General features: G+C 40.2%; 1 pseudogene; it reads right to left on the minus strand.

Moving 5' to 3' along the window:
* Positions 1 to 286: 286 nt before the first annotated feature.
* On the minus strand, positions 287 to 1090 carry LOC129150033 (40S ribosomal protein S3a-like; annotated as a pseudogene).
* Positions 1091 to 25798: the final 24708 nt, after the last annotated feature.

Genomic DNA, 25798 nt, shown 5'->3' on the forward strand with positions numbered 1-25798 from the left:
GATATATTCAAATTTTATAGACACTGCAATTGTTCCCACCGACACGCTTACCATACAGTTGAGTGTCCAATATTTTCAACAGTGTTATCCAATGGATCTTTCTGCAGTGGTGGAAATGCTCTATATCTGTAGTTCCTATTAATGAAGCCACTAGCCACATGTGCCTTTTCAGCACTTGAGATGTGGATTGTGACTGAGAAACTGAATTTAAAATTTTGTTCAATCTTTTTTTTTTTTTTTTATCACAAATAGTTTTTTTTATTTGTCACCATTAAATGTCTGAATTTTAAACAGATTATTGGACTGGAGGCTCATATCCATCAGCTCGTTCAACTTTAGCACCTGTCTCATCCCCAGTAGCTTTTCCAGAACTGCTACCTTCACCATGAAGCTCCATGAGTTTTCCCAATTCAAACGTGGGCTTCTTCAGCATTTTGACTTTTCTAACAAAGACATCATGAAGCGGATAAATAGATTGGCAAGCCTTTACTATGTCTTTTCCAATGCTGTCTGGAATCAATTTATTGACCACTTCTTTCAAGTCATTTGTCTACACCTCTTGGGTCATGATTTCCATCATTTTCTTCCGGATTTGGCGAACTTGCTGATGCTGAGCATAAGAGGTCTTCCGAATCTGATTGTTGCGTTTTTTAGTAAAACCAACACAGAAGAGATGAAGCAAATAACCATCGGTAGTCTTGACATCGACATGAGCTTCAATCATGGTCTGCCAGTTCTTGACCATAGAGCACATTTTGTCATGGGTAAGATCCATGCCATGGAAATTAGTCAGGCAGTTTTTGCCCTGAACATCCTCAGTAATTAGCTTCAATTTTCTAAATGCAACTTCATCATTGTGCAGGTCAGCTAGGCTCACTTCAAAAACACGACCCTTGAGACCATCAGATGCAATTTTGGTTCTTGAGTTCTCGTAACCAGTGTTTTTCCAATATTTCTTACATTGAACATAGCTGGTGCTTTCACATCGTACCAATCTTTCTTAGAAAATGGATCAACCACTTTCTTCTTGGCTCCCTTTTTGCCGCCTTTCGTAAGGCGCTTATTCTTGCCCACCGCCATGGTGCTGTTCAGAGAGACTGTTCAATCTTAATTAATTTAAATTTAAATAGTTGTGTGGGGCTAATGGCTGCCATATTGGACAGAGCAGTTTCAGAAAGAAAATTTAGCAAGTCACTTTTCTGCTTAAACCCCTGCAATGGCTTCTAATGGCCCTTCAAATAAATTTAACATCTTCAGTTTGGCACTCAAAGCCAAGACAAACTGACCCCTGCCCACCCCTTAGTCACTGCGACTTCAGCCTCTTGGGTCTTCTTTCTGCTCCTGCAGCATGCCACACTCCTTCTGCTCCCAAGGACCTGACACAGGTGCTCCTTCTGCCAGGAAAGTTCTTTCCACTCGCACCCAGCTCTCCTCGCATATCTGGTGAGTGATAGCAAAAACAACAAGATAGACAGGCTCTCAGCCATTGTGCAGCTCAGTCTAGTTAGGATGACAGAATTTAAAAATTAAATGAGCAAAATAATGGTAAATTGTGATAAGCATATCAAATCCGGGCTCTGAGTGGACCAGAGAATAATGGCACATGGGTTGGGGAGAGGGTTATCAGAGGATATTACATTTTATTTTATTTTTAAATATATTTTTATTGATTTCAGAGAAGAAGGGAGAGAGAGAGATAGAAACATCAATGATGAGAGAGAATCATTGATTGGCTGCCTCCTGCGCCCCTCCCCACCCCCCACTGGGGATCGAGCCTGCAACCTGTGCGTGTGCCCTGACCGGGAATCGAATTGTGACCTCCTAGTTCATAGGTCGACACTCAACCACTGAGCAATACTGGCTGGGCAGAGGATATTACATTTTAAATGAGGCCCTAAAGGGAAAGAAGGAGCCACATATGTGAAAATAGGAAGAAGGGCACTGAGGAGGACTTATTACAGCAGTGTTTAAAGCTTGTTCCTGTAATTATTTATTTAACGTCTGTATGCTGCCTATCTTACCTTATTTCTCATAGCACAGAGCCTGGCATGTAGTCAATGCTCAGGATATTCTCATTAATAAATAAATAAATAAGTACATAATTTGAATTCTAATAAAAATAGAACAATTGCTGTAGAATAACGGAAAGGGAAAAATCATTAGTGATTATTAATTATGACTTCCTTTGGCTTATAAAGATAATTTTATCCAAAGGTTTTTTTTTTTTTTCACATGTTTTTTTATTGAGGTATTATATGTGTATATATCTTACCATTGCCCCCCCCCACCCTATCCAAAGGTTTTGAACCTTTAAAGTACAGCCTGTAAAGTACAAATAATAATATCAGGAATTAAGAATTTGTTGATATTCCACAAAATCCCAGAATACCTTGTTGATGCAACTGTTTCTTGTTTTTCATCTTTAATACCTTAGTTCCTACTAGTTACTATACTAATCACAAAGTAAGCTTAAGTGCGGCATGCCTTCCTTCTGTGCTCAGGATTCTTTCCATCTCGGCTGCTCAAGATAAGGAGTATGCCAGCTCAAGATTGCACAGTAAGTGCATACTTCAAGTCCTCACCTACACCAGTACAAACAAATAACATATATAGGTATGATACAAAAACTGAGAAAGCAAAACCGTGTTGTAAAGCAAGACAATCATCTCTATGAACTCTAAGTAGAGAGAAAACACGGAACAGTAAGTTGTGGCTGGCGCTCGCAGGCAGGTAGAGGCAGCTGGCAGTTCCACTGTGGTGGTTACCAGAATTAAGGGTACTCTATGTGAGACAGGGGTCAGGGCAGGCTCATTATTTCAAACCAGGAAGTGAGGTAGGGATGACAGGGAGAATATTTATAAGAGGGAAGGTATAGACATAACCTCTCAGACAGGGGCCTGTGCAAGGCCATGTGTGACTCGGTGCCTGGATCTTAGGTATTTCCAATATGACCAAGGATAGGATCCAGGAGCACCAGATATAAGACTTGGCTTTGAGCTGGGAGCTGGGTGGAGGTGATCAAAATTTCTAGATAAGGGGCATGAGTGGAGCAGGAGGTAGGGATGAGGAGGACAAACAAAAACTATATTCCAAAATAAGCCTGCAACCTCAACTTCTAAAAACACATGAGGAAGTAAGGACTGCTTAAAACATGGTTCACAGAATCTGCAGGAGTTATATGGTTTCTTTGTTTCTTCTTAACAGAGCAATCTGAAAGTGATGCTAAAATAATTTGTTTCAAAGCCCCAAAGAGATAAAGGAATACTTTCATAGAAAAGACAATGGATTATAAAATAAAAACAAATGGAAATAAAATGAGGACAAGGTTATATTAAAAAACAAGTCCAGTTGGATTCCTCAAAATGCAAAATACAGCCATTGAAATAAAATGCATTAAGTAGAATAAATTCTAGACTAGACATAGATAGAGAAATGGTCAGTTAGAAGATGGTAATGAGGAAATAGTGGCTAAAGCAGCATACATACACAAGGAGGTAGAAACATGAAAGAGCAGTTTGTAAAAGTGGTGACTAGATTGAGAGGCATCAACAAGAGTTCTGGAAAAGAATGGAGGGAATGGTAAAGAAGTTAGACTTGGAGAAATAATGGCTGAGCATTTTCAAAAATTATTGATGGACATGAGTCCTGATCAAAAAGCACACACAGCCTGCCCTCCCAGTGTGGCTTGGTTGGTTGGAGTGTCTTCCAGTGCACCGAAGGGTCGCAGGTTGTAGGTTCAATCCCTGGCTGGGGTGGGTACGGGAAGCAATCAACTGATGTTCCTCTCTCACATGGATGTTTTTCTTCCTCTCTTTTCCCCTCCCTCTCTCAAATAAAAAAACATATCCTTGGGTGAGAATAATTAAAAAAAAAAAAAAAAAGTACAGAGTTTCTCTCAATGTCCTGCCTCTCTTCAACCGCGGAATTTCCAGTGTGCCACCAAAACTCACCTCAGGCTCTTTTCTGAACATTCTCTTCTTTCCCTAAAGCAGACCTGGACCACCCTGAGGACAGTGCTTTCCTAGAGGCCCTCTGCGATTTTCTCTCTCATGCCACCAGGCTTTGAGGTGGGGGGAGTATTTTTGTTCCTTATTGCTAGGAAAAAAACTTTATGAACTTAAGATGAGACTTAAAAAGCAAAAACTTTTGAAAAAGATTGATTAATTTGACTATATTAAAACCTATAAAATATGACATCTAGAGCTAAAATCCAGACTGGGAGAAGATATTTATAATGCCTATAACTTACAGAGGATTAGAAAACTAGAATGTACATATTTTTAAAGCATACAAATAAAAATGAATGATAAAACACACAAATGGATAAATGTCACAAATAAAAAATTAAGAGGAGGAAAACTGAATAATCAATATGTAAGAAACTATGCTTAATCCATAAACAATCAGGGAAATGACGAACAAGATACCTATCTGACTGGCAAAATTTTCAAAGTTGCCAAAAAAATAACAAAAAACTCTCAGAAACATCTTGTGGAAGTGTAACTCTCCATATACTATTTGGACAGCAACTTTTATCATCTGGTAAAATTCAAGATGTACAAATCCTGTAATACGGCAATTACACTTCTAAGTGACTTACAGATACTTAGAGAAACATTCAAACACATACACACAATACAAGCACACTGTATCATGTATGTTCAACATACAGTTTGTAGTAGATGAAAATTAGATACTATTTAAGTGTCCATCAATAAAAAATGAGTAAATAAATGGAAAACCAGTGAATGATATAGATCCATATTGTCAACCTGGAGAAATCTTAAAAACATGCTCTGACATGCAAGTAAATTCCAGAGTGATACATATATTGTGATATAAATACTATGAACACTCAAAAATGCATATTGTACAGCATATATATATATATATATATATATATATATATATACACACACACACACACACACACACACTGAGTGGCCAGATTATTATGATCTCTGAATGCATAATAATCTGGCCACTCAGTGCATATCCTATATAATAAAAGGCTAATATGCAAATTGTCCCCTCGACCAGGAGTTCGACCAGCAGGCAGGCCAGGCAACCGCCCATGTCCCCTCCCCCTGGCCAGGCTGGCCGGACCCCATCCATGCACGAATTCATGCACCGGGCCTCTAATATATATATATATATATATATATATATATATATATATATATACACACATACATATATATATATATATACACACGCACACACACACACACACACATACATACATACATATATATGTATATACACACTGAGTGGCCAGATTATTATGCGTTCAGAGATCATAATAATCTGGCCACTCAGTATATATATGTATATGTATATGTATATGTATATGTATATGTATCATAATATATGTATGTATATTGTTGGGGAGCACAAGAGACTTGGTTGGAAAGTTGTAAGGAGGACATTCTGAGAAAAGGGAAGTGTGTGGAAGGCCGCCTGCCCTGTTTATCGGAATTCTGACTTAGGGGAGACTTAGGGGAGTGTAGAAGGTGGTGCCCCTAATTATTCCTTGACCTTTCCAAACAAGTCTGTGCATGTGCAGCGCCCCCTGGAAGCCTTATGCTTAATCCCTGGATGTTCACTGGAAGCCTTATGCTTAATCCCTGGATGCCCTTTCCTAGAGGACAATGTAAACACATGTGTCCTCCCAAGATTACTCACCCTACTGATTGTATCTAAAGATAAAAATTCCAATAAAAGCCTAATGAGACAGACAATCAAGGCTGCCTGGCTGCTATCAGCCAGGTCATTCCTTAGCCTTCTCTTTCACAGTGAAACTGTGTCGGGGTAATCTGTTCATCCATCATTCAGGGGTTGCTGGTCAGCCCTGGCATATACAATATGTATATACAATTTAAAAACTGGACAGGAGGAATATACACTTAGCTGAAGATAGTCATAACCCTTTAGAAAGAAAAACAGGCAATTGTACAAAGGAAGCATCAACTATATGTATAATATCTTAGTTTTTAAAATCAAATATTTAAAGCAAATGTGACAAAGTTTCTCTGTACTTTCTGAATGTTTGCAGATTTACAGAACTTGCCTAATTATAATCAGTACTGCAGATGGCCTTTTACTTTAAAACTGAGACCAGATAGAAAACATGACACCACATCCTTAGCTTGTGAAGAAGATAGGCTGATAAATACATTCTTGAAAATCAGTTACATGGTGCTTAGCAAAGATAGCTCTAATCCCTGTTTCCATTTAGGATTGTGATAAAGAGAACAGACGTGAGTTGCAGCCAAAGAGATTTAGATTAGACATTTGAAATAACTTCATGTCTCTGCAAAACATTCAAGACGGCCTGGGAATTTTTAGAACAAGAGCTTTGTTGAAACAGCTTAGATCCTAGCCTACTTGGAACTAGAAGGTTTATCAATGTCATAGATGTCCTTTGAAATTTGAGATTCTGTCTGCTAACTCTATAGATATAAGGACTTTAATTGCTTTACTTGGAATCTATAGCAAGGCAGAAGGTCACCGAGGAACAAAACAAGGAAGCTTGGTCCTCAGTCCTCATAAGAACCTAGCTTCATCGGAGAAGCTAATGGTATCCCGGTAGGACCAAGGGCAACCAAGGCTCTGGGGGGCAATGATGCAGGGTAAGGCACTACTTTGCCTGTACTCCACCTTATTTCTACCCGTCCATCAACAAGCATTTGCAGAGGAGCATTCAAATTCCACGCTGTGCAAAATGCTCAGAAGAATGAATACAAAAAGAATAGCATCATTGCTTATACTTCAAGTTTACAATTAAATTGAAAAGACCCACACAGATTAAACAATTAGAAGAATATAGCTCAACAATTGATAATTACAGTAAAGAAAGATCAGCATGGACCGGGCTCATTGTGTGTGAGGGGGTCTATAATGAGCCCTGTGGGTGGATAGAACTTGAACAGTCACAGACAAGTTGAAGGGATTCCAGATGCTGGCTAAATGTGGACTAAAACCTGAGGGAGGAATATTCATGAATATCAGAGAATATTTGTAGAAGTTTTGTAGAGGTGATGAAGTAAAATAGTTGATTAGTGGTGTACAGTCACAGAATGCTTTAAAATCAGCCAGAGAATTCTAGACTTTAGGATGGAGGGGAGAGAGAAGCCAGTGTGTGTTCTTGAGTAGGACAGAAATATATTGAAAACCACGTACATATCCAAGATTTGTTTGGCAGCAATTTTCATAATTATTATATATGGATTATGTATAAAACAAAAGATCAACATACTTTTATGTTCCTTTTTTATATTAAAACTGGAGGCCTGGTGAAAGAAAATTCGTGCACTGGGGGGTCCCTTAACCCGGCCTGCCCCCTCTCACAGTCCGGGAGCCCTCAGAGGATGTCCTACTGACGGCTTAGGCCTGCTTCCTGCAGGGAGCAGGCCTAAGCTGCAGTCTGGCCTCCCTCTGCAGGAGGCAACTGGGCCAATCAGGGGAAGGCACCGCCCCCATCACCCTATTTCTGCTGCCACTGCCGGCCACAATGGCTGCCAGCCCTCCTCGGCCCTCACAGCTGCTGCAGCTTTGTCCGGAAGGACATCCAGAAGACTTCCAGTCTATCCAGTCTAATTAGCATATTACCCTTTTATTAGTATAGATATAGGATTTTTATTGTTAAAAGAGGTCTGTTAATTATTTCAGAACAAATTTAAGAAACAAAGCCTATGTATAATTGGATAATCCTATCATTAATCAGACAGTTATGTTGAGCCTGAGATGTGTGGAAGAGGGGTAGCTTTCTGAAAAGTACTTTGGTTCAGTAAGGTATTAATGAATAGTCTGCAGGCAATGAACATCTTTCATGACTGACCTAGTGTCTGGGGAAGAGAGGGTTGAGGAGAGCAGAGCTAGTGGGTTAAAAAATTGGAGGTTCCAGAACACAGAGATTGTTGGCAAGTATGGGTGTGATATTTTATAAAAGTCAAAGGACTTAAGTTCTTCAATCTAATAGATGGTTTAAAATGCAGTTTTGGTAATTCTGATGTTTTATATTCTTTAATATAAATTGAGTTTCTCATTCACTACTATTGTTTGGGCAAACATCACATGTTCTAGGCAGTTGGAAGGAAGTTGCCTCAGATAAATGATCAAATATGTGTAAGGATTGGAGACTATGCCTGGGATTTGGGATGAATGAAAATTCAAGAGGTGCATTTACACAAACCAGTGGGGATTTGGCTAAAGTAGAGAATAAAAGATATTTCTAAAAATGTTTTTTTTATTGATTCTTGGTATAATTATACTTTGAATCATAAATGCAGTCTATTTTTTTAAATTGATTTCAGAGAGACAAAAGGAGAGGGAGATAGAGATAGAAACATCAATCACCAATCAGCTGCCTCCTGTATGCCCCCTACTGGGGATCAAGCCCAAAATCCAGGCATGTGCCCTGACCAGAAATCACACCATGACCTTCTGCTTCATGGGTTGACACTTAACCACTGAGCTTCACCAGCCAGGCTGCAGCTTATTTCTTGATAGGTAGGTTTGAACTGCAGAAATTCTACTTCAGCTTTGACCTCTGCTGGTGGCATCATTTTAATGTTAATGCCAGTTGATATAGGCCTCATTTCTTTAGCAATAATAATGCTAAGCATCCTTGCACTTATTAAAGGAGCCTCTTTTAATGCATGTACTTTTCATGTTAACGGGGAGGTTGGCTGTGGATGAACTGAATTTCTAAGCACATGTGTGGTATCCTGATACAGAAAATGAAACCTCATCTCCACGTCATTAGGAGATGCATGCTGATTTTCTTTTTAAACTGTGCATCCAACCCACACTGAACAATCTTATTTCTATTCCAAGGAGGGAAAAGGTTAAATCATGTTACATGCCTGTAAGGTATTTTAAAGTTAATCAGGCCCTTTGGGTCTAATTTAATTTCTGTAAGATTGCTGTTGATGATTAGAATACCTATTTAAGATTTTTGTTAACAGTCTCTTACGAGGACTTAATGGAAACAATCTAAAAGCAGTCTGTTCACTTTCCCCTGTCAAATTCGGGTTACATAGCCTTCACAGATGTTGCAAGTAGACATTGATATGAAAAGAGGATAGAATACAAATTAAAATCATAAGTGTACTCAAACTGCCAACGTTGAACTTTGGTTAAAAACATCTGTCACATAAAAGCAAACATTCAGAGCTATTTTGTCTTGTAATAGTGGTCTTTATTTTTCATATCTTTGGCATTTTCATTATTTTATGTTACTGCTCCCTTTGGATTTTTTTTGAACAAATGATTTCTCTTTCTTTCTTTCTTTCTTTCTTTCTTTCTTTCTTTCTTTCTTTCTTTCTTTCTTTCTTTTTTAACATCACTGACTTTTCTATAAGAACTACATTTGTAAGACACTGGTACCACGTCCCAAGCATAGCTGAAATCCTAATAGTCTCATAGAATGAAAAAGGGCAGCTGACTCCTGCAGAGTATTTGTAAGATGTGCATATGTTTAACTTGTACAGTCCAATATTAAGTCAAACTGACTCTTTGATTCTTTCTAGAAGTTTATGTTTCATCATTAAAAAATTTACAGTTACCATCCTTTAGACACGAAGCTTCCATGAAAAACACATCAGTTCAGTTCTCCCTTTTGTGCAATCAAGGAGACTTCAGAAGGTTCTTGAGCCAGTCTTCTGTTATTTGTTATAAATCATATTTTAAAAAAATTTAACATTTTATTTCTTTCATGACTTTGTTGCACAGCTTTAAAATTCTTATTCCTTTGTTCTGTTTTCATTTTCTTTTATCTAGGCTTTATATTTCAAAACCACGGCCCTTCTACTTCATTTTCTCTCTCCTGGATTTTCTCTCCCAGCTCCCCTTCTACCTTCCTTAGCTCTGATTCCTTTTATGGAGGGAGAGGTTCATCTGAGAGAAAGTTAAGTGTCCTGTGAGCTGCAGTGAAGCACCTGCACCCCAGCATCGAGGGCAGAGGACAGGGAGCACTTCCCCTCCCCAGCATCACAGTCCACTGCCCAGGAGCACGCCTCTGCTTCTTGTGTGGCAGGAAAGGGCAAGGCGGGCACACCAGCACAGAAGCCAAGAATTGTAGGCAAATAATTTTAAAAGAATCGTTATTCATTGAGTATGAAACAGTTATAAACCTTATTTATTCTTGATTTAACCTGAATAGGGGTCTTGTAATATATACATTATGATTAATCAGATGATTGAGACCTTAAAACTTAAGTGGAATGAATTACCTTGATAGGCATTTGGCTGAAGGCTTACCATAAGGTGATCTTACTCTAAAATTATTTTTAAAAGTGTATTTATGCATAAAAGTGGAACATAAGATTTAGATTAATTTAGAAATCTCTATTTTATAGTGTTTTATTTATGGACTAGAGGCCCGGTGCACGAAATTCATGCATGGGGGTGTGTGTTCCTCAGCCCAGCCTGCACCCTCTCCAATATGGGACCCCTCAAGGGATGTTCGACTGCCTGTTTAGGCCTGATCCTGGTGGCAGTTGGACATCCCTCTCACAATCCAGGACTACTGGCTCCCAACCACTTGCCTGCCTGCCAGACTGATTGCCCAAAACTGCTTCTGCCTGCCAGTCTGATCACCCCCTAACCACTCCTCTGCCAGCCTGATCGATGCCCAACTGCTCCCCTGCCGGCCCGATTACCCCTAACTACCCTCCCCTGCCAACCTGGTCACCCCAAACTGTCCTCCCCTGCAGGCCTGGTTGCTCCCAACTGCCCTGCCCTGCTGGCCCGGTCATCCCTAACTGCCCTCCCTTGCCAGCCTGGTCACCCCTAACTGCCCTCCCCTGCCAGCCTGGTCATCCCCAACTGCCCTCCCTTGCAGGCCTGGTGCCCCCAACTGCCCTCCTCTGCAGGCCTGGTCGCCCCCAACAATCCTCCCTTGCAGGCTTGGTCCCCCACAACCACCTTCCCTTGCAGACCTGGTCGTCCCAAACTGCCCTCCCATGCATGCCTGGTCTCCCCCAACTGCCCTCCTCTGCCAGCCTGGTCCCCCCCAACTGCCCTCCCCTGCAGGCCTGGTTGCCCCCACAACTGCCTTCCCCTGCTGGCCTGGTCCCCCCCAACTGCCCTCCCTTGCAGACCTGGTGGCCCCCAACTGCCCTCCCCTGCAGGCCTGGTCCCTCCCACCTGCTCTCCTCTGCTGGCCTGATCGCCCACAACTGCCCTCCCCTGCTGGCCATCTTTTGGTGGCCATCTTGTGTCCACATGGGGGCAGCCATCTTTGACCACATGGGGGCGGCCATCTTGTGTGTTGGAGTGACAGTCAATTTGCATATTACTCTTTTATTAGATAGGATAATTGATATTTTAAAAAGAAATTTATAAAACTAACAGAAAAAGTTGTGGATCATTCCACCTCAATCCACTTTCTTCCTGGTCACCCAGGTTAGTCACCACACTCTCCTTGCTGTCCCTTGTACCATCTATGAGATTATATCATCTCCAATTCTTTTTCATTCAAAACAAAATCCCTTTTATACTAAAGCTGGAAATAAACTAAATGTTATGAATGTTGAGACTCAAATCAAAGGCCCTACAATCATATTTCCTTCCCATAACTCATTATGTAATTTTAAAGTTTGATCAAGTCTTTGTAGTTTAGACTAACCTTTCATTTCTATGCCTCTGACAGTAATGAGTAAAACACTCTTACCTCCTCCATTCCCATAACTCTATCACATGTCTAATACTCTTGATGAAAACATGAGATCAGTGTGATTAAAGTAGAAAGATATGGTGGCCTTTTCATATTTACTTAAATCAGTGATGGGCAACCTTTTGAGCTTGGTGTGTCAAACTTTGCCAAAAAACTGAGCATAACTCGGGTAGTGTGTCACTTTGAGGAAAAAACATTATTTCGCGATATTTATAGTTTAAATAACTTAAATGTTTCATCCTTGGCATGCGGCCGCTTCAGCGGCTGCGTGTCATCAAAAATGGCACTGACACGCGTGTCAGAGGTTCTCCATCACTGACTTAAATCATGGCCATCTAATTTGAAGATGGGCACTCTTTAAAAGGCTTGATCCACCCTCCTGCATGGAGGTTTATCTGCTGTGACTCCATCTTAGCTGCTGTGTTGGCTTCTCTGTTGCAGACCTTCCTTATATCTGCCTCAGTGCATGATGTGCTCCTAAATGTTAACAGCTGGCTCAGTGTGTGTGTGTAAGTGTGTGTGTGTGTGTGTGTGTGTGTGTGTGTGTGTGTGTGTGTTGTGGGGTGGGGAGTGGGTAGAATGATTTGTAGCATTTGCTGGTTTCTGTGTTGTACATACTCCCAGTACTACCAATTTCAAGTTACCAACTTGACATCACTGAACCCCAACATGGGAAGTGATATGCACAATGAGCTCTTGGAAATAGGTACTAGTACATGCTGGCTCACAGATTATTAAACTGTTAAAAACAAAACAACAGGCCCAAAATGGAGTTACTTATGCTAAGCCCATGTCACCAAAACAAGATTTAATTGTAGTTTCTTCTCTCCCAGAAGTGGAATCTTACACCAGTTAATTAGGAATTTCCAAATCAATACTTGTTAGGCAATCTGCCCAATAGCACCCCTGCCACACCCTAAAGAAAAGTAACCTTGTAATAACCAACCTGCTATTTTGCCTAGCATAACTTCCGTTTTCCAGTTCCCTTCTGTCTTTCATTTTGTACAGCTTCTCAGAGCTCCTTTCTATCTGCTATATTGGATGCTGCCTGATTCAAATCAATTTTTGTTCAAATAAACTCTTAAAAATCTTAATATGCATTAATTTATCTTTTAACACTATTCAACACACATTTACCTCCTATGAGTCCACAGCTTTTATTATATGCCATGACATTAAAGAAGAGCATATGTAAAGTATTTCTGACAAGGGAGAAAGAGACCCAAAGCAATGACCAGAGAGACACAGTAGGCAGTAGTGATCCACACACTCCATTGAAGGAATTCAGAGAAAAGCTCGAAAGAAGGGGAGCTCCGAGGAGGAAGTGTGCTTGAAGAACACTAAGAACTTGTAGTGAACATGGAGCAGAGGGAAGAAGGCATTTCAGACGAGGGAAGGTTTAAAGGCTGAAATAGTCATAGCATGTTCTTAGAAAAGACACAACAGATTTTCAGTCATTAAGATTGCCCTGATAACCCAAATGAAAAGCTTTTTGTACTATTACAGAATATTTGTTTCTCACTTATGAAGCATTTTTTAAACACACAGTGTTTCTTGTGATCCTCATATAACCTTAGGAGAGAGGCAGAATAGAGTAGCTGCTATTATCATTATCGTTATTGTTATCATCACCATCCTGCTCGTTTTATAAATAGAAAAATTTAGAAAAAGGGAAGTTAGGAGCCTTCACGGACTCTGATAAGCCCAGGTTCAGAATGCTTTATCACACACAATACTGCCAGTCTGAGTGTCCTCACTGAGCAGTACATCCATATAGTGGCCTCTCAAACTGCTTGACCAGTCAGGTGCAAGAACATGACCCATTTTTATTTATAAGAAAAATGAAGAACTACTTTAGTGGGTTTATAAAGAAGAACAAAGTCTTCTAGTGGAGTCATTTTATATACATTTATTCAAGACTAGAGGCCCAATGCACGAAGATTTGTGCAAGAATGGGCCTTCCTTCACCTGGCTGCCTGCACCGCCTTTCTGCTCCGTCCCCGGAGCCACCTTTCCATCTTCTCATGCTGCCCAGAGACCCGGAGCAGCTTTCCGCCTGGGTCCCGCCCCGCCCCACCCCCAGTTTCTTGTATGCAAATTAACCTGCCATCTTTGTTAGGTTAATTTGCATACTCACTCCTGATTGGCTGGTGGGTGTCATGAAGGTATGGTCAATTTGCATCTTTCTCTTTTATTAGTGTAGATATTGTGAATCTACTTTGAAAATAGACCAGTTATTTTAAAAAAGTGTATAAATAAGTAAATAATTTAAAAAATAATTTTTGAATCTTTTAAATTTTACTTTATTATTACTCCTCTGTCTACTCCAACAAAATATTTCAGACAGCTCACAGTGAAGTGCTCTGTATTGTATAGGTCCTTTCAGTTGCAATTGACAGAAAGTCAATCATAAACTAGCTGAAGCCAGAGGAACATTTATTGGCTCAGTTAACTTAACTGGAGGATGGGCAGGTATGTATATAATTTTAGCATATATTAATATACATAAACAACATACAGCTTTTTGTGTGTTTATATACTATATAAATATTATACTATTCAGGTTATTCTGTGTAATCTCACCCAAAACTTCAGGACAAAGCACTCATTCCCCCTTTTGGGAGTGTTGACCACAGTTGAATCCTTCACTGGGAATTTCTTGCTCAAAGTCACACCCTTCCCCAAGGGCTGTTGGATAGGGAATGCAAACCAGTGGAAAGACTGGACTTCTTACCTCAACACAGGGCAACGCTAAAGGGAAATCTCAGCTCCAGATCTCCCCATGGAATTAAGTGAGGCCTCTGTTGCAACTAAGTTGTGGTTCAACTTCTTGCTCTGACAGTTCTGCTTCCCTCACTCCCTCCCAGGTATTGATCCTAAGGACATTCCTCAATGAACCTCCCGTGAGTTATCAAAAGTGGCAGAATCTTTTTCCCAGGGAACCTGAACTATAGCATTCTACAACTTGCTTTTGACATGGATCATATTCTAAGGATAAATCCACATTGGTGTGTATCCATTATTCTAACTGCTACATGGTATTGTATTCTATGGTAAATCACTCTTTAATCATTCACACATTCAGTTAAGTTGTTATTATTTTATGCAGTTACAAAAGGGTTGCAATGAATACATGTGAATATGTCCATTTGGCCCATGTTGAAGAGATTCTTTAGGGTCTATACCTAGATGTGGAGCTGCCACCTTGTAGATTATATGGGCCTTCAAATTTATTAAGTAATATTATTTTGGAATACAAGTTTCCAAAGTGATTGTAAACATTTACTCCCTAAACAATGGTTTTTAAGTTTTTCTTCTCTCACATCCTCACCAACATTCTGTGTTGTCAGGTTAAAATATATTTTTTCCAAGCCAGTGAGTGGAAAAGCCATCTCAATGTTGTTTTAGTTTTAATTTCTCTGACTACTGGTGAAATAAACTATTTTTTTACGTGTTTATTGGCTATTCAAGTTTCTTCTATAAATTGCCTATTCACATTCTTTGCCCATTTTTAATTGGTTTATCACTTTTTCTCACCAATTTGTTGAAATTCTTTACATGGTAATAGTTGTCTGCTTTGTGCTATACAAATAAATAGCCTAGTGTATGCCTTGCTTTACTTTGTAGATGGTATTTTTAATTTAAGATATTCAAGTTTATTATCTTTTATGGTTTGTGTTTTTGAATCTTATATAATAAGTACTTCCCTGCTACAATGTCATAAGGCTATTATTTTCTACTAGTAGCTCTTGGCACAAATCCATGTGCCAGTAGCTCACAGCTGCCCTCCAGTAGCTCGCAGCTGCCCTCCAGTAGCTCTCCGCCCGCTGCCCTGCCCTCCTGTAGCTCCCCCTGCTCCTCCTTATAGCTTGCTGCCCTGTATCCTTCTGTAGCTCTCTGCACATTTGTAGCTCGTTGCCCCACCCTCCAGCTGATCTGTGATCCAGTTGTTATGTGGTCAGTCGTTACGCTTCACGGCATAACGACCATTTGCATATTACATCTTTATTCTTATTTTCTATTTTCTCCAAGCTTTTTACAGTATTGCTCTTTTACATTTAAATTTTTCATATATCTGAGGAGACAATTTCCATAAGACTACTAATTTGCAATGCTGCTTCTGTCACATGACAAATGTCTATATATAAGTTGTTAAATTTCTAAACTTGTTTTGAGTGTTATAAATTTTCACTATGATATGTCTATCTATGGTTTTATTATTTTTATTCAAGAGTGAGGGTAAAATACACTTTTGGAGAAATGAAACATAAAAAAATGACTATATCCTTGCTGAAAGAACTACTGAAGGATATACTTATGGAAGAAGAAAACTGAAATCAGTTAAAAGAATTGGGATGCAAGAAGCAATGATGAGAAAGGAATGTGGTAAAAATGCAAGTAAAACAAAGTAAGCACTGACTACAAAACAATAATCACAATACGTTTGGCTATTCTAAGGGTTATTTAACAGCCAATCTTTTCTTAACCATATCACAAAAAAATAAAGGGAAAAGCATGGAAAATAACAAAGTGTAAATATAAGATGGAAGATTTTGATAAATCCGTGCTGGTTGAGATATAATTTGGTGCTTTTCTTTTTTCCCATTGTTAACGTAAAAACCATTGAAACCTGTAAAGAATTTTTGTGACTTTATTTGAGCCAAACTGTCGACATATGCCAGGAAGCAGAACCTCAAAGAATTGAGATAATGCTCTGGAGAATGGAGGGTTACATCTGTATTTATACATTGCAATCAAAGGAGGGATGTAGGTGGGTTACATGAAATTCATTGGTGATAGATTAAGGAGGTGGGATAAAGCAAAGCAGGGGTGGAGGAGAACCCCTGGGATTAAAGAGTAAAATGATGGACACATACTTAGGTGGGTGCAGGAACAATTAACAAGATAATGAAGGAATTTGTGGTATCTGTCCTGGTGCCCAGCACATTAGGTTGTGCCCCAGGGGCTCCAGAAAAAGGGAAGTTACAAGTTACCCAGACACTTCAAGGGTATGTTATCATAGATGCAAAAATACAGATAGGCTTAGTTAAGGTAAAGGTTGACCTTGTCAGTGAAGATACAGGCCTAGGAGGTGAATACCCATAACTGCTTTTAGTTAAAGTTTAATTTCAGACCATCCTTTGTGGTTACTTTAGGTCTCTGAGTTTTCAAGACTGCCATGCAGGCCTCCCCTGAGCTTGTCAGGTCAGCATGTGGCCCCTTTCATCCACACCATGATGGTAACTAGTGAAATAACAAACTCAGGTTTTTTTGGTGTTTTTTTTTTAACAAAATTAGAATTTGCAGATATTTTCAGCTTAGAATAGTGTAAGTTGTAATTTAAACTTTAAAAAGTAAATAGATAAAAAGGTGGAAGCAATGTCAAGTGTCCATCAATGGATAAATGAACAAAATATGGTACACATACAGTGGAATATTATTTAGCTTTAATAAGGAAATTCTGACTCATGCTACAAAAATGGACGGGCCTTGAGGACAGTATGTTAAGTGAAATAAACATCAAAAGATAAATACTGTATGAGTTCATTTATATGAACTATCTAGAGTAATCAAATTCATAGAGACAGAATGGAAATGGTGGTTGCTGGGGCTGCAGAGAGAAGAGAATGGGGAGTTATTATTTAATGAATACAGTGTTTCAGTTTTGCAAAAAATTAAAAAAGTCTTGGAAATATAGATGATGGTTGCACAACAATGTGAATGTAATTAAGTTACTGAACTGTACACTTAAACATGGTTAAGATGATAACATTTGTTATATGTATTTCAAGACAATTAAAAAATAATTTAAAGAAATCAGTAAATACGTCTTGGATTTAGATGTTTTATAATGTGTTCAGGGGTGAAAGCACTTCTGAGAGAGGATTCAATTGCTTTGTCAACTTCTAAGACACCAAGTCCAATCTGGTGGGATCATAACTTTTCCACCTCCCACAACACCACATCCAACTCATCCTTAGAGTCAGTGTTCCTATTTACTCTTGAACCTATTCCCCTCTTCATTAGCACTCCAAGTCTTAGGTCAGGCCTTATCACTTCTTACTTAACGAAAAAATCTTTATTGTTGAAAGTATTACTTATATCCCTTTCTCCCCCCCCCCACCCCCGCATTGAACCCTCTAGCCCACCCCTGTCCCCCAACCCCCGGCCTTCACCACCCTGTTGTCTGTGCCCATGAGTTATGCATATATGCATACAAGTTCTTTGGTTGATCTTTTCCTGCCCAACCACCCCGCCTTCCTTCTCATTTCTTACTTTGATCAACACAATAAGATCTTAGCCTGTTTCCCTATAATCCTGTATCTTCCATGCTTTAAATGGAGTAATCTCCCAAAGCATGCATCTATTAGAAAGGAAAAACAAAGAAAAACAGATAAAGGAGGGAAGAGAAGGAAATGGGGGTTAACAATGTGAAGTAAAGTTGAATAGTCACATAGAAAATGTAACCTGAGAAACACTTAATGGATTTGTGTCCTTCAGGAGAGAATAGTTTAAGTTGTGGAGACAGCCCAGATGACAAAAAGTAAGAAGAAAGTGGAGAAAGTAAAATGAAATTAAGTGTTCCCCACCCAGAGGAAGCTACTACATCAGAGTCCATTGAGAATCTATCTCCCTGACCAACCTCAGGCACAGGGTCATTATGCATGAATATGATATTTACTTACGAATCCTATCATATAGGTCTAGAAATATTTCCATGATAGAGTCATATTTTGTGCATAACACATAAGGAGGCACCAATTCTGCTCATAGCCAGACATGGGTCAATAACCTGTCATTTCTCCTAGAGAGTCTGATTACAACTCCAAAGCTCCCAACTCTTCTGTTCAGAGATTGGCACACTATGAACCACAGACCAAATACTGCCCACTGCCATTTTTAAAAATAAAGTTTTATTGGAACGAGTCATACTCATTTATTAACCTATTGTCTAAGACTGCTTTCATGCTACAACAGAGTTGAGTAGTTGAGAAGAGATTGCATAGTCTGCAAGCTGAAGCTATTTGCAATCTTGACCTTTAGAAAAAAAGTTTTCAGACCATGCTTTAGTGATAAGCTAAAACTGTGTGAGTAAGCATGACTTCATATCATGTTAGGTGAATAGTACAATCTTTTGGCTTAAGCTCTTAATATTATACCCAAATCATGTCTACCATGAAATACAGTTTTCCACTTTTCATAGTCTCAGTTGTTTAAATAAAAGAAATGAATGCAATAACATAATTCGTGTTGTTGCTATTTTTAGGTTAGCTCTTCACCCACTGTTCTTCTTTGTCATATACTAGTACATGATGCTCTTAAAATTGTAGATGAAGGTTCATGTTAACTTGTATTGCTAACTTCTGTTAAATTATACTGGATTGCTTATTAAGTGAGTATGGTTATCCACATTAAATCTGTCACCAGTGAAAATATTACACACAGAGAAGAGCATAATCTTCTCATTAGCCTGAGACCCCAGGGCATGCCTGACTATGCACAGAGGCCCTAATGCCCAGCTTTCCATGTGAAGCTCTGACTTTGCTGAAAGATGTCTAGAAACTGATGTAGTCAGGCAGTTCCCTGCTGGCTACACATCTGTACAGAGCTCAAAAACATTGTTTATTTCAGCAGAGATCTGGAATAAATTATCCTTAATAATTTGGCTTCTGAAATCACTGTTTCAAATGTCAGATTATGGTAAACTTGCACATAGTGGGAGTGCTCACTTCTAAATCATGATTCTTTTATTTTTACAGAAGTCCACTGGAAGGTAAACTCACATAGTAGGTACACAAGTAAATGTTTGTTGAACTAATTTATTCAAGTAAGTGTTTATTGAACAAATTTATTATATGAATTGTATCACAAATATGGGAGATCCCAGAGGGCATTTTTAAGTTCCTCACATTTAATAGGGGTGTTGAATCTTGAGGCTTTTTAAAGCATTGTTTAGTCATATTTAAAAGGTGTGTCTGGCTCTGACCGGTGTTCTAAGTGGTTAGAGCCTCAGAATATGCACTGAAGGGTCTCAGGTTCAATATCCAGTCTAGGCCACGTACCTGGGTTGCAGGTTTGATCCTGCACCAGTCAGGGCTCATGTGGGAGGCAGCCAATCAATGTGTCTCTCTCATATCCATATTTCTCTCTCTCTCTCTCTCTCTCTCTCTCTCTCTCTCTCTCTCTCTTCTCTCTCTCTCTCTCTCTCTCTTCCCTCCTCCCTTCCACTTTCTCTAAAAAAATCAATGGAAAAAAATATCCTCAGGTGAGGATTAACAACCCAAAAAAAGTGTGCCTGTGTGTGTATTTAAGGTAACTTTGTGAGAGGTACACAAACTATACCCTGATGATAATGCACAACACCTAATGAGGGGACACAAATCAATTTTCTTATAAGATATGAAAAGTTAAAAGAGTCTGTCACTCTTATTCTAACAAGAAAAGTCCAGAAATTAATACATTTCCAATTTTTTTGTAATCTACAACTATTTTTTTAAGTTTGTTTTAAAACACTCATGAGACAATACCAAATCATCTAATATACATGTAATTAGTGGCCCAGAAGGAGAGGTGAGGGAAAATTGAGCAAAAGATATATTTGAAAAATCATGGCCAAGAATTATCAAAATTGCTGAAATACACCAAGCCACACATGTAATAAGTATAGTGAATATCAAGCAGGATCAATACAAAAACAAAATAAAATAAAAAATAAAAAACACATCTAAGCACATCATAGTCAAACTGGTGAAAACCAAAGGTTAAAAAAAGATCTTAAAAACATCCCACAAAAAAAGCACACATTACATTCAGAACATCAATAAAAACAATGATTGCTTTTCTTTAGAAAGCAAATGAAGGCTAGAGACAATAGAATAATATCTTTATGGAGCAGTAAAAAAATCAACATAATATTTTATATGCACCTCAGAAGTGTGTGTGTGTGTGTGTGTGTGTGTGTGTGTGTGTGTGTATCCACTGCCTATATACTAGTATATATGTGTGTGTGTGTATATATAGGTATATGTCTATGTATATACATATACATATCTATAATAATAAAAGCATAATATGCTAATTAGACTGAACAGCCAAATGACCTTCCAGATGTCATTCTGGACAACCTTCCCGGATGAAGCTGTGGCGGCAGGGGCTGAAGCAGAGACGGCTGCAGAGGTGGGCAGGGGCCAAGACAGAGGCAGTTAGGGGCAATAAGGCAAGCAGGCAGGCGAGCAGTTAGGGATGATCAGGAAGGCAGGCAGAGTGGTTAGGGGTAATCAGGCAGGCAGGCAGGCAGAGGCGGTAAGGGGCAATCAGGCAGGTAGGCGAGTGGTTAGGGGTGTTCAGGCAGGCAGGCAGGCAGGCAGGCAAGCAGTTAGGGGTGATCAAGCAGGCAGGCAGAGGTGGTAAGGGGCAATCAGGCAGGCAGGTGAGTGGTTAGGGGTGATCAGGCAGGCAGGCAGAGTGGTTAGAGGTGATCAGGCAGGCAGGTGGGATCAGGCCTAAACCGGCAGTCCGAGGGGTTCCAGATTGTGACAGGATGCAGGCCAGACTTCCTCTGCGCTCCCCAACGCCCCCCCCCCCCCCCCCCCCCGCCGCAGTGCATGAATTTCATGCACTGGGCCTTGAGTATATATGTAATCAGCAATGTTTGGTGATTTTAACAATGTTTAAGATAGATAGAGAGATAGAGCAAGATATACTGAGGCCATGTTCATTCATAAAAGATTCAAAATAAGATGTCAATTATCTCCAATTTTATCTATAGATTTAGAAAAATTCTAAGAAATCCCCAAAAGGGTCTTTTGTGGACATGACAAGCTAATTCTTAAGTACATATAGGAATGTGAATCTATAATAGCCAAGCTAACTTTGAAAAACAAGAACAAAGTTGGAGAATCAACACTACCTGAATTCAAAGCTGAGTATAAATATGTATTAATCAAGACAGTCTAGCTTTGGAATCTAGATAGACAATGAGATAATGACACAGTTTAGATAGTCTAGTAATAAACTCTCACATACATGGACAACTGATTTTCAATACAGGTGCAAAGACAATTCAATAGAGAAAGGATAGTCTTTGCAACAATGGTGCTGAAACAACTTGGTATCCATATTTTAAAAAAATTGTGATGCACACCTCACATTATATACAAAATTCAACTCAGAATTAATCATATACATAAATGTAAAATGTAAAACTATAAACCTTTTAAAAGAAAGAAAGGAGAAAATCTTTGTTACCTTCGGTTAGCAAAGATTTAACTGAAGTGACAAAAGCATAATCTACAAAAAAAATTAAATAAAACAAATTGCACTACATTAAAATTAAAAACTTCTGCTCCTGAAGAGACACTGTTAAGGGAATGAAACAAGAACCACAGACTGGGAGAGAATATTTCTAAAACATATATCTGATAAAGGACTTGTATCCTGACTACACAAAGAACTTTCAAAGCTCAATAATAGAGAAAGAAATAACTCCATTAAAAATTGGGCAAAAAAATTGAACAGACACTTTACCAAAGAACATATATATGGTAAATAAGCACATGAAAAGATGTTGAACATCACCAGGAAATGCAAACTAAAACCATAATGTTATAACATCCTATCTAATAAAGAGAGAATATGCTAATTGACTGCCACACCCTCACAAAAGATGGTGGCACCCACAGCCAATAAGGAGGGAATATGCTAATTGACTGCCACACCCTCAAAGATGGCAGTGCCCACAGCCACAAGATGGCAGTGCCCAGTCCCCTCAGCCCCGCCAGGGCACCTGCCTCCAGAGTCTCCCAGTCCCCTCAGCCCCCAGCCACCCAGGGCCAGCCTGAGGGACAACCAAATGACTGAACAAGCAGGCTGCGTGGGGCAACCAGACTGGCAGGGGGGTTAGTGAGGGATGACCAAACGACTGAACAGCAGGCTGCATGGGGTGACCAAGCCAGCATGGGGGGCCGTGAGGGGCTACCAGGCCAGCAGGGGGGGCTGTTGGGGGTGACCAGGCTGGCAGGGGGGAGCAGTTGGGGGCGACAAGGCCAGCAGGTGGTGCAGTAAAAGGTGACCAGGCTGGTGGGGGGGGGGAGTTGGGGGTGACCAGGCTGGCGGGGGGTGGGGGGGTGCAGTTAGGGGCAACCAGGCCAGCAGGGGGGTGGGTAGGTGAGGGCGACCAGGCCGGTGGTGGGGGAAATTAGGGGTAACCAGGCTGGTGAGGGGGGCAGTTAGGAGTGACCTGGCTGGCAGCAGGGGGCAGTTAGGGGCGACCAGGCCAGCAGGGAGAGGCAGTTAGGGGCAATCAGGCCAGCGGGGGTGGGGAGGCAGTTAGGGGCAACCAGGCAGGCAGGCAGGTGAGCAATTAGGAGCCAGTGATCCAGGATTGTGAGAGGGATCCCGAATTGGAGAGGGTGCAGGCTGTGCTGAGGGGACCCCCCCTCCCAGTGCACGAATTTCATGCTCCGGGCCTCTAGTCTATTAATATGGCTAAAAAGGAACAGAATCAGTGTTGGGCCGGATGTGAAGAAACTCTCTATCCTACTGGTGGGAATGTAAATGGTCCAACCACTTAGAAAAACTTTTTTGACAGATCTTAAAAAAAACTTAAAAGTTCTTTAAAACTTCTTAAAAAGGTAAACATACTTACCACATGACCCATATGTTCCACTCTGTGATGGTTAATTTCATGTGTCAACTTGACTGGATCACGGGGTGCCCAGATATTTAGTTAAACATTATTTCTGCATGTGTCTGTGAGGGTGTTTCTGGATAAGAGTAACATTTGAATCTGAGAAAGTCAATTGCCCTCCTTATTGTTGGTGGTCCTCACCCTATGTGTTGAGGGCCTGAATAGAACAAAAAGGCAGAGAAAGGATGGGTGAATTCACTCTCTACCTGACTATCTTCCAGCTGGAACACTGGTTTTCTCCCACCCTCAGACCTGCACTCAGACTGGGACTTACACCATCAGCTGTCCTGGTTGCCAGGCCTTTTGACTCACACTGAAACTATATTATCAGCTTTCCTGAGTCTCTAGCATACCAACTGCAGATCTTAGGACTTTTCAGATTCCATAACCATGTGAGATAATTCCTTATAGTAAATCAACCTCTCTCTTTTTATCTATCCTACCTAATAATAGACAAATATGCAAATTGACCATACCTCCGACACACCCACAAGCCACACCCATAAGCCACGCCCATCATCCAATCAGAGTGAGTATGCAAATTAACCCCAACCAAGATGGCTACAGCCACAGAGAGCAAGGTTTCCTAGGTAACAGAGGAAGCCAAGCTTTCCGCCTGCCCTTGCCAGGCCTAAGCCTCCACTCAAGCTACAAAGTTTCAATTATAGAAGGTAAACAAATTCAAACAGAAATGGCTGCAGAATGGAGCTTGAGAGAGCAGGCCAGGGTTGTCCCAGCAACACACCCTGGCCAGGCTCACCCGCTTAAGGCAACAAAGTTTCAATTATAACCCCAACAGAAATGGCTGCCGGCCTGGAGGGAGCCCCAGGCTTGGCTCTGCTCCAGGCTACAAAGTTTCAATTGTAGAAGGAGAATAAATTCCAGATACCAGGGCCTCTGCTTGGGTTGCCAGGGGGCATGGCCGGCTTGCAAACCACCACAGGCCCCTTGCTCAGGTCGCCCCATGCCCCAAGGGAACCCCACCCTGATCAGGGACACCATTCAGGGCAAACCAGCTGGCCCCCACCCCTGTACCAGGCCTCTATCCTATCTTATAAAAGAGTAATATGCAGATTGATCATCACTGCAACACACAATATAGCTGCCCCCATGTGGTCAAAGATCCGGCCCCCATGTGGACACAATATGGCCACCACAAGATGGCCAGCAGGAGCGGGCAGTTGGGAGGCACCCAGCCTGCAAGGGAGGGCAGTTGAGAAGGACCAGGCCTGCAAGGGAGGGCAGTTGGAGGTGATCAACCCTGCAGGAGAGGGCAGTTAGGGGTGACCAGGCTGGCAGAGGAGGGAAGTTGGGGGCAAACAGGCTGGCAGTGGAGTGGTTAGGGGGTGATCAGGCTGGGAGGCAGAAGTGGTTAGGGGCAATCAGGAAGGCAGGCAGGCAAGCAGTTTGGAGCCAGCAGTCCTGGATTGTGAGAGGGATGTCCGGACAGTCGGACATCCCTCGAGGGGTCCCAGATTGGAGAGGGTACAGGCTGGGCTTGGGGACAGCCCCCCTCCGTGCACGAATTTTGTGAACCGGGCCTCTAGTATAAATATATCATCTATAAATCTATAGATTTATCTATATAGATATGTTGTATGTCTCCTATTGGGTATTTTTTCTCCAGATAACGACAAGCACCCACTCTTAGGTGTTTACTCAAGAAAAATGAAAGTATATGTATACACTAATACTGTACACAAAGGATTATAGTAGATTTATTTACAATAGTAAAAAACTAGAAATAGCCCTAATATTTCAGTAGGTGAACACATAAACAGAATGTAGTATATCTATACAATTAGATACAACTCAGCAATAAAAAAGGGAACTACATATATATGCAAACCCATGGATGAAATCTCAAAACCATAATAATGAGTAAAAGAAGTTAAATAAAAAATATTATATACTGTATGATTCCAATTATACTGTATAGAGAGCTCTAGAAAAATCAAATTAATCCCTGGTAACAAAATATTGATTAGTGGAGGGAACATTGAACTGCAAAGTGACACAGACTTTGGGGATAGATGGGAGTATTTTGTTTTGATTATTGTGCCAGTTTAATACATTTATAAAATTCATTAACTTGATTACTTGAAATGAGTGCAATTTATTGTATGTAACTTATACCTCAATGAAGTCCATTTTAATATGGATGTGTACCTTTGTACATGTGCAAGTGCATAGAAAATGGTTAGGACAGTCACCTCTGTACATGGAAGTGAAATGGAAACTTCACCTTTTAATTCTGTATAGTTGCAGATTTAAAAAATGTACCATGAAATATATTTATTGTAAAAATGAAAATATAAAATAAAAATGTATAGCTTTGCAACAAAGACTGGGAAAGTATAGAAACCTTTAAGAAAGATTATGCATTATCCATAATCTTATCACTCAAAAAGGGCCTTCTTAACCTGTTG

This window comes from Eptesicus fuscus, chromosome 8, assembly GCF_027574615.1.
Source record: "Eptesicus fuscus isolate TK198812 chromosome 8, DD_ASM_mEF_20220401, whole genome shotgun sequence".
In the NCBI taxonomy this organism is placed as follows: Eukaryota; Metazoa; Chordata; class Mammalia; order Chiroptera; family Vespertilionidae; genus Eptesicus; species Eptesicus fuscus.